This window comes from Dendropsophus ebraccatus, chromosome 1, assembly GCF_027789765.1.
Source record: "Dendropsophus ebraccatus isolate aDenEbr1 chromosome 1, aDenEbr1.pat, whole genome shotgun sequence".
Classification (NCBI taxonomy): Eukaryota; Metazoa; Chordata; class Amphibia; order Anura; family Hylidae; genus Dendropsophus; species Dendropsophus ebraccatus.
This window is the reverse complement of record NC_091454.1, coordinates 199,055,216-199,070,893: the sequence shown is the minus strand read 5'-3', so window position 1 is coordinate 199,070,893 and position 15,678 is coordinate 199,055,216.

The window sequence follows — 15,678 nt, the reverse complement described above, 5'->3', positions numbered from 1 at the left end:
TCTCTAATCATCAACAGCAAGTATTAATCTCAGCTCCATTCCGCCCAGCATCTTATCCTCAGTATTACTACTACTCCCATCATTCATACCTCCCAACTGTCCCGGATTCCGCGGGACAGACCCGTTTTCGGGGTGCTGTCCCGCGGTCCCGGAACAGCCCCCCGTGTCCCGCATTATATGTGGCCCCACCGAAAAAAACAATAAACCAGTAACTCACCTGTCCGCCGGTCCCAGCAGCTCCTCTCCCGGCAGAGCGCGCACTCCTGTCATCCTCCAGGGTGGGCAGCGGGAGACAGAGACACTGACTGTACCGGAAGTGATTCATGACAGAGGCTGCTGGTCACTTCTGGCACAGTCAGTGTCTGTATACCCTGCTGCCCGCCCCGGAGGATGACGGGAGTGCGCGCTCTGCCGGGAGAGGAGCTGCTGGGACCGGCGGACAGGTGAATTACTGATTTATTGTTTTTTTTTCGGTGGGGCCACACTAATGGGGGGCATTGGCTACTATGTGGGGCGCTATATGGGGGGCATTGGCTACTATGTGGGGCATATTTGGGGGTATTGGCTACTATGTGGGCACTATATGGGGGATTGGCTAATATGTGGGGCACTATATGGGGGATTGGCTACTATGTGGGGCACTATATGGGGGGCATTGGCTACTATGTGGGGCCCTATATGGGGCATTGGCTACTATGTGGGGCATATATGGGGGCATTGGCTACTATGTGGGCACTATATGGGGGCATTGGCTACTATGTGGGGCGCTATATTAGGCATTGGCTACTATGTGGGCACTATATGGGGGCATTGGCTACTATGTGGGGCGCTATATGGGGGGCATTGGCTACTATGTGGGCACTATATGGGGGCATTGGCTACTATGTGGGGCATATTTGGGGGCATTGGCTACTATGTGGGCACTATATGGGGGATTGGCTACTATGTGGGGCACTATATGGGGGATTGGCTACTATGTGGGGCACTATATGGGGGCATTGGCTATTATGTGAGGCACTATATGGGGGCATTGGATACTATGTGGGGCACTATATGGGGGATTGGCTACTATGTGGGGCACTATATGGGGGCATTGGCTACTATGTGGGGCATATATGGGGGCATTGGCTACTATGTGGGCACTATATCGGGGCATTGGCTACTATGTGGGGCACTATATGGGGGACTGGCAACTATGTGGGGCACTATATGGGGGATTGGCTACTTTGGGGGCATTGGCTACTATGTGGGGCACTATATGGGGGCATTGGCTACTATGTGGCGCACTATATGGGGGCATTGGCTACTATGTGGGGCACTATATGGGGCATTGGATACTACGTGGGGCACTATGTGGGGGATTGGATACTATGTGGGGCACTATGTGGGGGATTGGATACTATGTGTGGCACTATTGGGGGGATTGGATACTATGTGGGGCACTATAATGGGGGGATTGGATACTGTATAGGGCACTATGATTGGGATTGGATACTGTATAGGGCACTATTCAGTCAGCAGCATGTGGTGACTGTAGAGAAGTGGCTATGGAGGGTTGCTATGGGGAAGTGGCTATGGAGGGTTGCTATGGGGAAGTGGCTATGGAGGGTTGCTATGGGGAAGTAGCTATGGAGGGTCGCTATGGGGGCGTGGCTATTGGGACCGCGGCGCACATGTCCCTCTTTGCTCTTTGCAAAAGTTGGGAGGTATGCCATCATTCAGTACGCTACCATCACAGCCTATTGCAGCATCACCCATTACTCTGCCTTATCCAAGTCTGCCTTATACCCGGTTGCATCCGGAGAGACTGTTGCTACTAGTTACCACCGTTACAATAAATATACAACTACCGTTGTTTCTGAACCTTGGCATTGGTGTAATTATTGGTGCCCTGACTAAGGACAACGAAGAATCGCATGCCTAGTCTCCACTCGGTCAGGAGCCCGGTTTTCAGCTATGACCCCTCGTGCCTAAACTGTGACAACCCTCTAGCTATCAGCTGCCCCGGTTCCTGCCCGCAACAACATCCCCTCAGCGGAGTGGCCCCTAGGGGCCCGGGCATCGCACATATACAGTACAGTAGTAGTACAGTCAGTGCACCACTATCTCCCATGCTCTACTGTATAAAACTGTTGGAGTGCATATACAGTACAGTAGTAGTACAGTCAGTGCACCACCATACCCCATCCTGTACTGTATAAGACTGCTGGAGTGCATATACAGTACAGTAGTAGTACAGTCAGTGCACCACCATCTCCCATGCTTTACAGTACTGTATAAGATTGCTGGAGTGCATATACAGAACAGTAGTAGTCCAGACAGTGCACCACCATCTCCCATCTGTTACAGTCCTGGGATGGGGGGACTTTATACAGTAAAGGATGAGTGAGAAGTTAGTGACTACTGTACTATAATTGCTGGTTTTGTTGAATGTTTCTTGTGTATATTGTCCTGTACAGTATATAGTGCTGCTCTGTAATGTCCTGTACAGTATAGTGCCGTTCTGTAATGTCCTGTACAGTATAGTGCCGCTCTGTAATGTCCTGTACAGTATATAGTGCTGCTCTGTAATGTCCTGTACAGTATAGTGCTGTTCTGTAATGTCCTGTACAGTATATAGTGCTGCTCTGTAATGTCCTGTACAGTATATAGAGCTGTTCTGTAATGTCCTGTACAGTATATAGTGCTGCTCTGTAATGTACTGTACAGTATATAGCGCTGCTCTGTAATGTCCTGTACAGTATATAGTGCTGCTCTGTAATGTCCTGTACAGTATATAGAGCTGTTCTGTAATGTCCTGTACAGTATATAGAGCTGTTCTGTAATGTACTGTACAGTATATAGTGCTGCTCTGTAATGTACTGTACAGTATATAGTGCTGCTCTGTACTGTACTGTACAGTATATAGTGCTGCTCTGTAATGTACTGTACAGTATATAGTGCTGTCCTGCCCTGTACTGTACAGTATATAGTGCCGCTCTGTAATATCCTGTACAGTATATAGTTCTGCTCTGTAATGTCCTGTACAGTATATAGTGCTTCTCTGTAATGTCCTGTACAGTATATAGTGCTGTTCTGTAATGTACTGTACAGTACATAGTGCTGCTCTGTAATATCCTGTACAGTATATAGTGCTGCTCTGTAATGTACTGTACAGTATATAGTGCTGCTCTGTAATGTCCTGTACAGTATATAGTGCTGCTCTGAACTGTACTGTACAGTATATAGTGCTGTTCTGTAATGTCCTGTACAGTATATAGTGTTGCTCTGTAATGTCCTGTACAGTATAGTACTGCTCTGTAATGTCCTGTACAGTACATAGTGCTGCTCTGTAATGTCCTGTACAGTATATAGTGCTGCTCTGAACTGTACTGTACAGTATATAGTGCTGCTCTGTAATGTCCTGTACAGTATATAGTACTGCTCTGTAATGTCCTGTACAGTATATAGTGCTGTTCTGTAATGTGCTATACAGTATATAGTGCTGCTCTGTACTGTACTGTATAGTATATAGTGCTGTTCTGTAATGTACTGTACAGTATAGAGTGCTGTTCTGTAATGTACTGTACAGTATAGAGTGCTGCTCTGTAATGTACTGTACAGTATATAGTGCTGTTCTGTAATGTACTGTACAGTATATAGTGCTGTTCTGTAATGTCCTGTACAGTATATAGTGCTGCTCTGAACTGTACTGTACAGTATATAGCGCTGCTCTGTAATGTCCTGTACAGTATATAGTGCTGTTCTGTAATGTCCTGTACATAGAAACATAGAAGATTGTCGGCAGAAAAAGACCACTGGGTCCATCTAGTCTGCCCTTTTAGTATTTTCTTTCTTATTATCTTAGGATAGATATATGTCTATCCCAGGTGTGTTTAAATTCTGTTATTGTAGATTTACCAACCACCTCTGCTGGAAGTTGTGTTTCAGGTATGTACTACTCTTTCAGTAAAATAATATTTTCTCACGTTGCTTCTGATCTTTCCCCCAACTAACCTCTCACTGTGTCCTCTTGTTCTTGAGCTCAGTTTTTTACTAAAAACACTCCTCTCTTGAACCTTATTTAGTCCCTTACTTAAAGGTTTCAATCATGTCCCCTCCTTTCCCGTCTTTCCTCCAGACTATACAGATTCAAATCTTTAAGTGTTTCCTGATATGGTTTATGCCTGACACCCTCCACCATTTTTGTAGCCCGTCTTTGGACCCGTTCTATTTTATCAATGTCCTTTTTTAGGTGAGGTCTCCAGAACTGGACACAGTATTCCAGATGTGGCCTCACCAGAGCTCTATACAGCGGGATCACAATCTCCCTCTTCCTACTGGTTATAAATCACTGCCCCTAAATCCTTCTCTTCTGAAGTCTTTTCCAACACAGTACTGCTGATGTGATACTCGGATAGAGGATTCCTCCTCCCCAAGTGCATTATTTTACATTTGGAAACGTTGAACTTCAATTTCCACTGTTTGGACCACTTATCTAGCAAAGCTAAATCATTTTCCATATTACTGACACCTCCAGGAATATCCACCCTATTGCACACTTTTGTGTTGTCAGAAAACAGACAAACTTTACCTACCAACCCTTCTCCTATGTCACTTACAAACATATTAAAAAGAATAGGACCCAGAACAGACCCTTGTGGCACACCACTTGTAACCAGTCTCTGCTCGGAATATACACCATTAACAACAACCCTCTGATATCTATCCTTCAGCCAATCACAAGTCCACTGTACTATCCAGGGATTGAGTCCAATTTTCTCCAACTTCTCTATCAGCTCTTTATGGGGAACTGTATCAAAAGCTTTGCTGAAGTCCAGGCGATATCCACAGCACCACCTTCATCCAGTACTTTTGTGGCATAATCAAAGAAATCAATGAGATTAGTCTGACATGATCGGCCCTCAGTAAAGCCATGCTGGTTTGGATCCATCAAACTGTTGATTCTTAGGTGATCCATTATCTTCTTTTTTAGAAGAGTTTCCATCATTTTCACTACTACAGATGTCAGGCTCACTGGCCTGTAGTTACTGGGCTCTTCTCTACTCCCCTTCTTATGGATTGGTATAACATTGGCCGTTCTCCAATCATCGGGGACATCTCCTGTTAGCAGGGATTGGTTATACAGATCTGTCAGGGGGGCAGCAATCACAGATCTGAGTTCTTTAAGAACCCTGGGATGGACGCCATCTGGACCCATCGCCTTATTCAGCTTTAAACGGGCAAGTTCCTCTGCAACTTCAGCCTCTGAAAATACTGGAGCTGAACCCACATAGCTGGAGGCAATGCTGTGTCCAACCATCCTGTGATTGTGAAGGCCGCCTTCTGAAAACACTGAGCAGAAGTAACTATTCAAATAGTCAGTGACCGCCTTATCTCCATCAATAAACGTATTCTCCCCATTCCTTATTTTAGTAATGCTGCAGCCATTCTTCTTCTTCTTCCTGTCACTTATATATCTGAAGAAGGTTTTATTCCCAGCAGTAACAGATTTTGCCATTTCTTCTTCTTTTGAGGCTTTAGCAGCATTTATAATCTGCTTTGCCTCCTTCTGTATACTTTTATACGTCTCTCTGTCAGCTTCATTCCCAGTCTCCTTATACTTCCTATACGCTGCCTTTTTTCCTTTTACAATGGCCTTAACCTCTCTAGTAAACCATAATGGATTCTTCTTCCTTTTACTTTTGCTAACTTCTCGTACATATAGTCTAGTTGCCTTTAATATGGCATTTTTTAATTCTGCCCACTGAGTGCTCGCTCCCGATGTTTTATCCCACCCTCTTAATTCTTTATCTAAATACTTTCCCATTTTATTAAAATCTGTCTTCCTAAAATCCAATACTCTTGTTGTAGTATGGGATTGGACGTAGTCAGTACAGTATATACTGTAATGCTGTTCTGTAATGTACTGTACAGTATAGTGCTGCTCTGTAATGTCCTGTACAGTATATAGTGCTGTTCTTTAATGTCCTGTACAGTATATAGTGCTGCTCTGTAATGTCCTGTACAGTATATAGTGCTGCTCTGTAATGTCCTGTACAGTATATAGTGCTGCTCTGTACTGTCCTGTACAGTATATAGTGCTGGTCTGTAATGTCCTGTACAGTATAGTGCTGCTCTGTAATGTCCTGTACAGTATAGAGCTGTTCTGTAATGTACTGTACAGTATATAAAGCTGCTCTGTACTGTACTGTACAGTATATAGTGCTGCTCTGTAATGTCCTGTACAGTATATAGTGCTGCTCTGTAATGTCCTGTACAGTATATAGTGCTGGTCTGTAATGTCCTGTACAGTATAGTGCTGCTCTGTAATGTCCTGTACAGTATAGAGCTGTTCTGTAATGTACTGTACAGTATATAAAGCTGCTCTGTAATGTACTGTACAGTATATAGTGCTGCTCTGTAATGTCCTGTACAGTATATAGTGCTGCTCTGTAATGTCCTGTACAGTATAGTGCTGCTCTGTACTGTACAGTATATAGTGCTGCTCTGTAATGTCCTGTACAGTATATAGTGCTGCTCTGTAATGTCCTGTATAGTATATAGTGCTGGTCTGTAATGTCCTGTACAGTATAGTGCTGCTCTGTACTGTACAGTATATAGTGCTGGTCTGTAATGTCCTGTACAGTATAGTGCTGCTCTGTACTGTACTGTACAGTATATAGTGCTGCTCTGTACTGTACTGTACAGTATATAGTGCTGCTCTGTAATTTACTGTACAGTATATAGTGCTGCTCTGTAATGTCCTGTACAGTATAGTGCGGTTCTGTAATGTCCTGTACAGTATATAGTGCTGCTCTGTAATGTCCTGTACAGTATATAGTACTGCTCTGTAATGTCCTGTACAGTATATAGTGCTGCTCTGTAATGTCCTGTACAGTATATAGTGCTGCTCTGTACTGTACTGTAGGGATTATACTGGGCACTATACAATGTAATATACACTCACCGGCCACTTTATTAGGTACACCTGTCCAACTGCACGTTACCACTTAATTTCTAATCAGCCAATCACATGGCGGCAACTCAGTGCATTTAGGCATGTAGACATGGTCAAGACAATCTCCTGCAGTTCAAACCGAGCATCAGTATGGGGAAGAAAGGTGATTTGAGGCCTTTGAACGTGGCATGGTTGTTGGTGCCAGAAGGGCTGGTCTGAGTATTTCAGAAACTGCTGATCTACTGGGATTTTCACGCACAACCATCTCTAGGGTTTACAGAGAATGGTCCGAAAAAGAAAAAACATCCAGTGAGTGGCAGTTCTGTGGGCGGAAATGCCTTGTTGATGCCAGAGGTCAGAGGAGAATGGGCAGACTGGTTCCAGCTGATAGAAAGGCAACAGTGACTCAAATAGCCAACCGTTACAACCAAGGTAGGCAGAAGAGCATCTCTGAACGCACAGTACGTCCAACTTTGAGGCAGATGGGCTACAGCAGCAGAAGACCACACCGGGTGCCACTCCTTTCAGCTAAGAACAGGAAACTGAGGCTACAATTTGCACAAGCTCATCGAAATTGGACAGTAGAAGATTGGAAAAACGTTGCCTGGTCTGATGAGTCTCGATTTCTGCTGCGACATTCGGATGGTAGGGTCAGAATTTGGCGTCAACAACATGAAAGCATGGATCCATCCTGCCTTGTATCAACGGTTCAGGCTGGTGGTGGTGGTGTCATGGTGTGGGGAATATTTTCTTGGCACTCTTTGGGCCCCTTGGTACCAATTGAGCATCGTTGCAACGCCACAGCCTACCTGAGTATTGTTGCTGACCATGTCCATCCCTTTATGACCACAATGTACCCAACATCTGATGGCTACTTTCAGCAGGATAATGCGCTATGTCATAAAGCTAGAATCATCTCAGACTGGTTTCTTGAACATGACAATGAGTTCACTGTACTCAAATGGCCTCCACAGTCACCAGATCTCAATCCAATAGAGCATCTTTGGGATGTGGTGGAACGGGAGATTCGCATCATGGATGTGCAGCCGACAAATCTGCGGCAACTGTGTGATGCCATCATGTCAATATGGACCAAAATCTCTGAGGAAGCTTCCAGCACCTTGTTGAATCTATGCCACGAAGAATTGAGGCAGTTCTGAAGGCAAAAGGGGGTCCAACCCATTACTAGCATGGTGTACCTAATAAAGTGGCAGGTGAGTGTATGTGTACTGTAGGTAATCATTGGTGGTTGCTGGAACCAATGAAACACACTTACATGATTTCCTATGGGAAAACACTGCTCAGTTCTCAGACTGCTCGGTCCTCAAACTGCCTTCCAGAACCGAGGTACCACTGTATAAATCTGCAGGCAGGTTGGTTGCTGCTGTTGTTGTCCATCTGTCAGGAAACAGTGGCTTTTATCATTGTGAACGTGTCCTTGTTCCTTTATGGTCTTCTGATTTTGAAAATCCATCTCTCATTGTCTCAATAAATATGTTTAATGCCATAAATAGTGTAAAAAGTCCATCCTATAGGATAGTGTGTGACGGGGTAATATGATGGGGTGAGCTGTGACCACCCCAACAGGAAGAATAGTGCGGCTAAACAATGTGGGGAGAGAAGATGACTACTCCACTGGAGGCCACGGGCTTGGTGGTTACAATAGACACAACAACCCTTTTGGCAGGGAGCCCACCCCTTCTCCCCCTCATATAGGCAACACCGAGCGAGGGAATGTCAGTGTCACCTTAGGTTTCCTTATCTAAGGCCTGTTCCATAACATTAAAGGGTAAGACCACCCCACGGCTATGCTCCACAGCCACAACTTGTACACAAGAATAAACCCATTACATAGTGAATCACACTAAAATAAAATAAGAAACCCTGAAGCACCTTCCCATGTGATTCTGCGCTTTAGTAATATATTATACAAAACATAGCTGAGGAACAAGACCCTGCGCCATTCCTACATATCATAGGCATCCATAAAGGTACATGATAAATCAATCTATATGTATAGATAGATAGATAGATAGATAGATAGATAGATAGATAGATAGGAGATAGATAGATAGATAGATAGATAGATAGGAGATAGATAGGAGATAGATAGATAGATAGATAGATAGATAGATAGATAGATAGATAGATAGGCGATAGATAGATAGGCGATAGATAGGAGATAGATAGATAGATAGATAGATAGATAGATAGATAGATAGATAGATAGATAGATAAATAGATAGATAGATAGATAGATAGATAGATAGGAGATAGATAGATAGATAGATAGATAGATAGATAGATAATAGCTAGATAGATAGATAGATAGATAGATAGATAGATAGATAGATAGATAGGAGATAGATAGATAATAGCTAGATAGATAGATAGATAGATAGATAGATAATAGCTAGATAGATAGATAGATAGATAGCTAGATAGATAGATAGATAATAGCTAGATAGATAGATAGATAGATAGATAGATAGATAGATAATAGATAGGAGATAGATAGATAGATAGATAGATAGGAGATAGATAGATAGATAGATAATAGATAGGAGATAGATAGATAGATAGATAGATAGATAGATAGATAGATAGATAGATCAGTGCTTCTCAAACTGTGAGGCAGGCCTCACCAGTGAGGCGCCCCCTAGTTGTTGGTGAGGCCCAGCTGGGGAGGCAGTTTGCACAAAAGTTACTATGATCTGCACAGTCCTTTAGCTGTTTGCAACTATCTCCATTTTAGCATCATTATTACTTGCTTTATTAGAATCTAGAGCTTGTGAGATGGGTGAAAGGTAGTCCTAGCATTATTTTCAGCTTTAAAATGGACTTTCACCACAGATGGTGAGGCCCAGGCACCCTCTTGGTCAGTCTGGTGAGGCCCAGGCATTGCCTTGGTCGTTTGGGTGAGGCTCCAGTAGAAAAAGTTTGAGAAGCACTGAGATAGATAGATAGATAGATAGATAGATAGATAGATAGATAGATAGATAGGGACATGGAGATAAAGGAGCGTTGCACCTCACACCTATGGCTGACACTAATGCCTATTGGCTACATTTAAAAAACAACGCCATGGCAAGTCCCTCCTATTCTTCCCATTCTACCTGCAGGAGCAATGGTGAGTAGCAAGACCATGTTCACACTTGTGTTGCTTGGGGCAGCTTTCACCTCTGGCAGCGCCTGCTGGGTTTGTGGGGGGGGCACTTGGGGTTTGGTCCTGTGACATTGGAGTTGCAGGGAGTTGCTTGCGCTCACTTTGCGGGGTTTGCGGTCTTGAGTTAGTGTAGGGACTCATGTGATCCAGGGGACCTGCACGTGGTACATGAGGCAATATGGTTTGATCAGATTATATACCAACATCCTGGAGTTTGTTTTTAAATGTAGCCGAGGGGCATTAGTGTCAGCCATAGGTGTGAGGTGCAGCAGCTACTTTCTCTCCATGATAGAAAGAAAGAAAGAAAGAAAGAAAGAAAGAAAGAAAGAAAGAAAGAAAGAAAGAAAGAAAGAAAGAGAAAGAAAGAAAGAAAGATATCCTAGAACTGTTTTTAACAGGTACATTTCCACAGTTTCTCTTGGCCCCACTTTTGGCAGAGGGGAGAATGTTCTTCTCTTTTCCTGAATGAGTAAGACCTGTGTTCTCAGGCTTTGGAGTGTTCTTGGACACTTCTCAATGGAAATATTAATCCCAATTGTTTGCAGAACTGGAAAATGCTGTAGGGGAGAGGTCTGTATATTTTCCAGCTTAAATGATATCCAGACTAAACTTATTCTCCTCAGTGAACGTTGCCCAAGATGCTGGAAGCACCTGCCTTCCTTCCCACTACAAGAAAGCCAAAGATAGATGGGTGTTCAATGTCAATCAGTGTGTGGGGATCACATTACCCAATACATAATACTATAACCAAGTACTGCACTGAATAATTGTCACATCCCTGACACAGTCACCTACTGAGGGTCCACTCCTGCTAACCCGGATAAATAGGGTCCAATCACTGATGGATACGGGTATACGCTATGCTAAAGTCTTGATGCTACTTTAGTATCTATCCTGTCTGCAGGGGATCACTGGGTGTAGCAGGGAATCAGCATCTAGTGTCAGTGAAATATCACAGCAAGCTCACTTAGGTATTATGGGCTCTTGCTATGTTTTAAATTAACGGATCACAACTATGTTATATGGTATTATATGGCATACTGTCTAGAAGGCACCAATTTTTTGGAGAAATTTTCCATTTTCCACGATTCACTCAAACAAAAATGAGCCATAACCGCGACCTTTAAGGGAGCGCAAGAAGCAAATAATGAACAAATAATGAAGGAAATTCCAGCTACTTGGCACAATTGGTATCATACGGTTTGGAAACCATCAATAAGAACCTCCAGTCTATAGAAGGGAAGAGCCATGAATGGACTGTCTGGTAATTTGGTGGAATGGTGGAATGTGCTTGGGCTGTAATCCGAAATATCTGTTCTGTAACCTCAAAGGGAAGTCCATTCTATTTAGGGGCTGGTAGCTGCATTTCCAAGTGTTGGCTAAAAGCCCTGTCTTCTAATGGAGAAAGCCAAGATAGTCAACTCAATAGAACCATTCTGGAGACAAAGAATCACATGGGGAGCCATGCTGGAGACTAAGAATCACGTGGGGAGCCATGCTGGAGACTAAGAATCACGTGGGGAGCCATGCTGGAGACTAAGGATCACATGTAGAGCCACACTGGAGACTAAGAATAGCATGTAGAGCCATACTGGAGACTTAGAATCACATGGGGAGCCATGCTGGAGACTAAGAATCACATGGGGAGCTATGCTGGAGATTAAGAATCACAAGGGGAGCCATGCTGGAGACTAAGAATCACATGGGGAGCCAAGCTGGGGACTAAGAATCACATGAGGAGCTATGCTGGAGACTAAGAATCACATGGGGAGCCATGCTGCGGACTAAGAATCACATGGGGAGCCATGCTTGGGACTAAGAATCACATGGGAAGGCATGCTGGAGACTAAGAATCACATGGGGAGCCATGCTTGGGACTAAGAATCACATGGGAAGGCATGCTGGAGACTAAGAATCACATGGGGAGCCATGCTGGAGACTAAGAATCACACGGGGAGACATGCTGGGGACTAAGAATCACATGGGGAGCCAAGCTGGGGACTAAGAATCACATGGGGAGACATGCTGGGGACTAAGAATCACATGGGGAGCCATGCTTGGGACTAAGAATCACATGGGGAGCCATGCTGGAGACTAAGAATCACACGGGGAGACATGCTGGGACTAAGAATCACATGGGGAGCCAAGCTGGGGACTAAGAATCACATGGGGAGACATGCTGGGGACTAAGAATCACATGGGGAGCCATGCTTGGGACTAAGAATCACATGGGAAGGCATGCTGGAGACTAAGAATCACATGGGAAGGCATGCTGGAGACTAAGAATCACATGGGGAGCCATGCTGGGGACTAAGAATCACATGGGGAGCCATGCTTGGGACTAAGAATCACACGGGAAGGCATGCTGGAGACTAAGAATCACATGGGGAGCCAAGATGGGGACTAAGAATCACATGGGGAGACATGCTGGGGCATAGGAATCAGTTGTTAGGTGCTAAGAATGAGAGGGGAGCTACAATGAAAACTAGGAATAAGTGGGTGAACCATGCTGTGGTCTAGGAATAAGATGGTAAGGAATAAAAGGAAAGCCATGCTGTAGATAAGGAATGAGATGGGGGCCTTGCCAGGGACTTGGAATGAAACAAGGAGCTATGTATGAGTTTGGGGTGGGATGTAAACCCATGAAGGAGGAAAAATATGGGGAGCCATGCTGTGGATCTGGAAGGAGATGAGGAGCCATGATAGGAATGTCTGTATGTCAGAAATGATAATAAAGTGAATGTAAAAGATGCAATAGTGGGCGATGACTGTGATGATGTGGAAGCATTGTGGGTAGAACTACAGAAGGAGGTAAAGAGTGAAAAAATTATTCTTGGTGTAATCTATAGACCCCCCAACATTACTGAGGTAATAGATGGCCAGTTGAATAGACAAATAGAGCGGGCTGCCCGGGAGGGGACAGTAGCGGTAATGGGGGACCTCAACTACCCAGATATAGATTGGGGTCACGGTTCAGCTAAAACCACAAAGGGGAGGGAATTTCTTAACCTCCTGCAGGATAATTTCCTGGGCCAGTTTGTGGAGGAGCCAACTAGAAGTGATGCCTTGTTGGATCTGGTTATTTCTAACAACGCTGAGCTGGTTGGGGATGTCACTGTCCATGAACACCTGGGGAATAGTGACCACAATATAGTGACTTTTAGCTTAAAGTGTAGAAAAGAAAAACATGTTGGGAGGGCAAAAACTCTTAATTTTAAAAGGGCCAATTTCCTGGGTTAAGGGCTGAACTTCAGGGCATAGACTGGGAGCGGCTGCTGTCACATACGGATACAGCTAATAAATGGGAAATCTTCAAATCCACATTAAATAACTGTACTGCCAAATATATTCCTATGGGTAACAAATATAAACGGTTAAAATCCAATCCCACATGGCTTACAACCGAGGTTAGAAGGGCTATAAATGAGAAAAAAGGGGCATTCAAAAAATATAAATCAGAGGGGTCAGCTGTAGCATTTAAACATTACAAAGAAGTCAACAAAACCTGTAAAAATGTAATAAAAGCAGCAAAAATTCACAATGAAAGGCAGGTAGCCATAGATTGCAAAAGAAACCCCCAAAAAATTCTTAAAATATATTAATGCAAAAAAACCAAGGACAGAGCATGTAGGACCCCTAAATAATGGTAAAGGGGAGTTAATAACTGGGGATCAGGAGAAAGCTGAGTTACTTAATGGCTTCTTCAGTTCTGTATATACAAAAGAGGATGGAGCTGTGGTGGGTGGGGCCAGTACTGAGGTGGGTGGGGCCAGTGTAATGTACTGAACTGGTTTACTATAGATATGGTCCAAGATAAATTAAACAAACTCAATGTAACCAAAGCTCCAGGGCCTGATGGATTGCACCCCAGAGTTCTTAGGGAACTCAGTTCTGTAATGTCTTTACCCTTGTATGAAATATTCAGTGATTCTTTGCATACTGGTATTGTGCCGAGGGACTGGCATAAGGCAGATGTAGTGCCGATCTTCAAAAAGAGCTCTCGAATTTCCCCAGGTAACTATAGACCTGTAAGCTTAACGTCCATTGTGCGGAAACTATTTGAGGGGCTTATAAGGGACTACATCCAGGAATATGTAGTGTAATATGTTTCTATGAAGAGGTGAGTAGAAGCCTGGATGGCGGCGCGGCTGTGGATATCGCTAAATTATTATAAATTATATCGCTGGATTTTGCTTAAGCGTTTTACACAGTTCCTCATGGGCGTCTGATGGGTAAGTTAAAGTCTATCGGTTTGGAAAGTTTAGTCTGTTACTGGATTGAAAACTGGCTTAATAATCGTACCCAGAGAGTGGTGGTCAATGATTCCTACTCTGAATGGTCCCCGTCTTAACAGCATTATGGGCCCCTGGGCAGAGGTGCGATTTGCCCCCCAGCCCCCCCTGGCCGCCACCATCAAAATCCCCCCCATCTATGCAACCCCGCCCCTAGCCAGTACAATTACTTACAATAAAAAATACAAATTATTGTTAGCATAAACTTTAATTCACAAAACAGTCTCTCAGCAGCACAGCACACATACCCCAGCACACATAACATACCCCAGCACACATAGCATACCCCAGCACACATAGCATACCCCAGCACACATAACATACCCCAGCACACATAGCATACCCCAGCACACATAGCATACCCCAGCACACATAACATACCCCAGCACACATAGCATACCCCAGCACACATAGCATACCCCAGCACACATAGCATACCCCAGCACACATAGCATACCCCAGCACACATAACATACCCCAGCACACATAGCATACCCCAGCACACATAGCATACCCCAGCACACATAGCATACCCCAGCACACATACCCCAGCACACATACCCCAGCACACATAGCATAGCACAGCACACATAGCATAGCACAGCACACATACCCCATTACACATAGCATAGCACAGCACACATACCCCAGCACAACACACATACCCCAGCACACATACCCCAGCACAGCACACATACCCCAGCACACATAGCATGGCACAGCACACATACCCCAGCACACATAGCACAGCACACATACCCCATTACACATAGCATACCCCAGCGCACATACCCCAGTGCACATACCCCATTACACACAGCACAGCACACATACCCCATGACACACAGCACACATACCCCATGACACACAGCACACATACCCCATTACACACAGCACACATACCCCATTACACATAGCACAGCACACATACCCCAGCACACATACCCCATTAACATATCACAGCACACATACCCCATTACACACAGCACCCATACCCCATTACACACAGCACACATACCCCATTACACACAGCACACATACCCCATTACACACAGCACATATATTCCATTACACATAGCACAGCACACATACCCCATTACACACAGCACACATTCCCCATTACACACAGCACCCATACCCCATTACACACAGCACACATACCCCATTACACACAGCACACATACCCCATTACACACAGCACACATACCCCATTACACACAGCACACATACCCCATTACACACAGCACATTTATTCCATTACACATAGCACAGCACACATA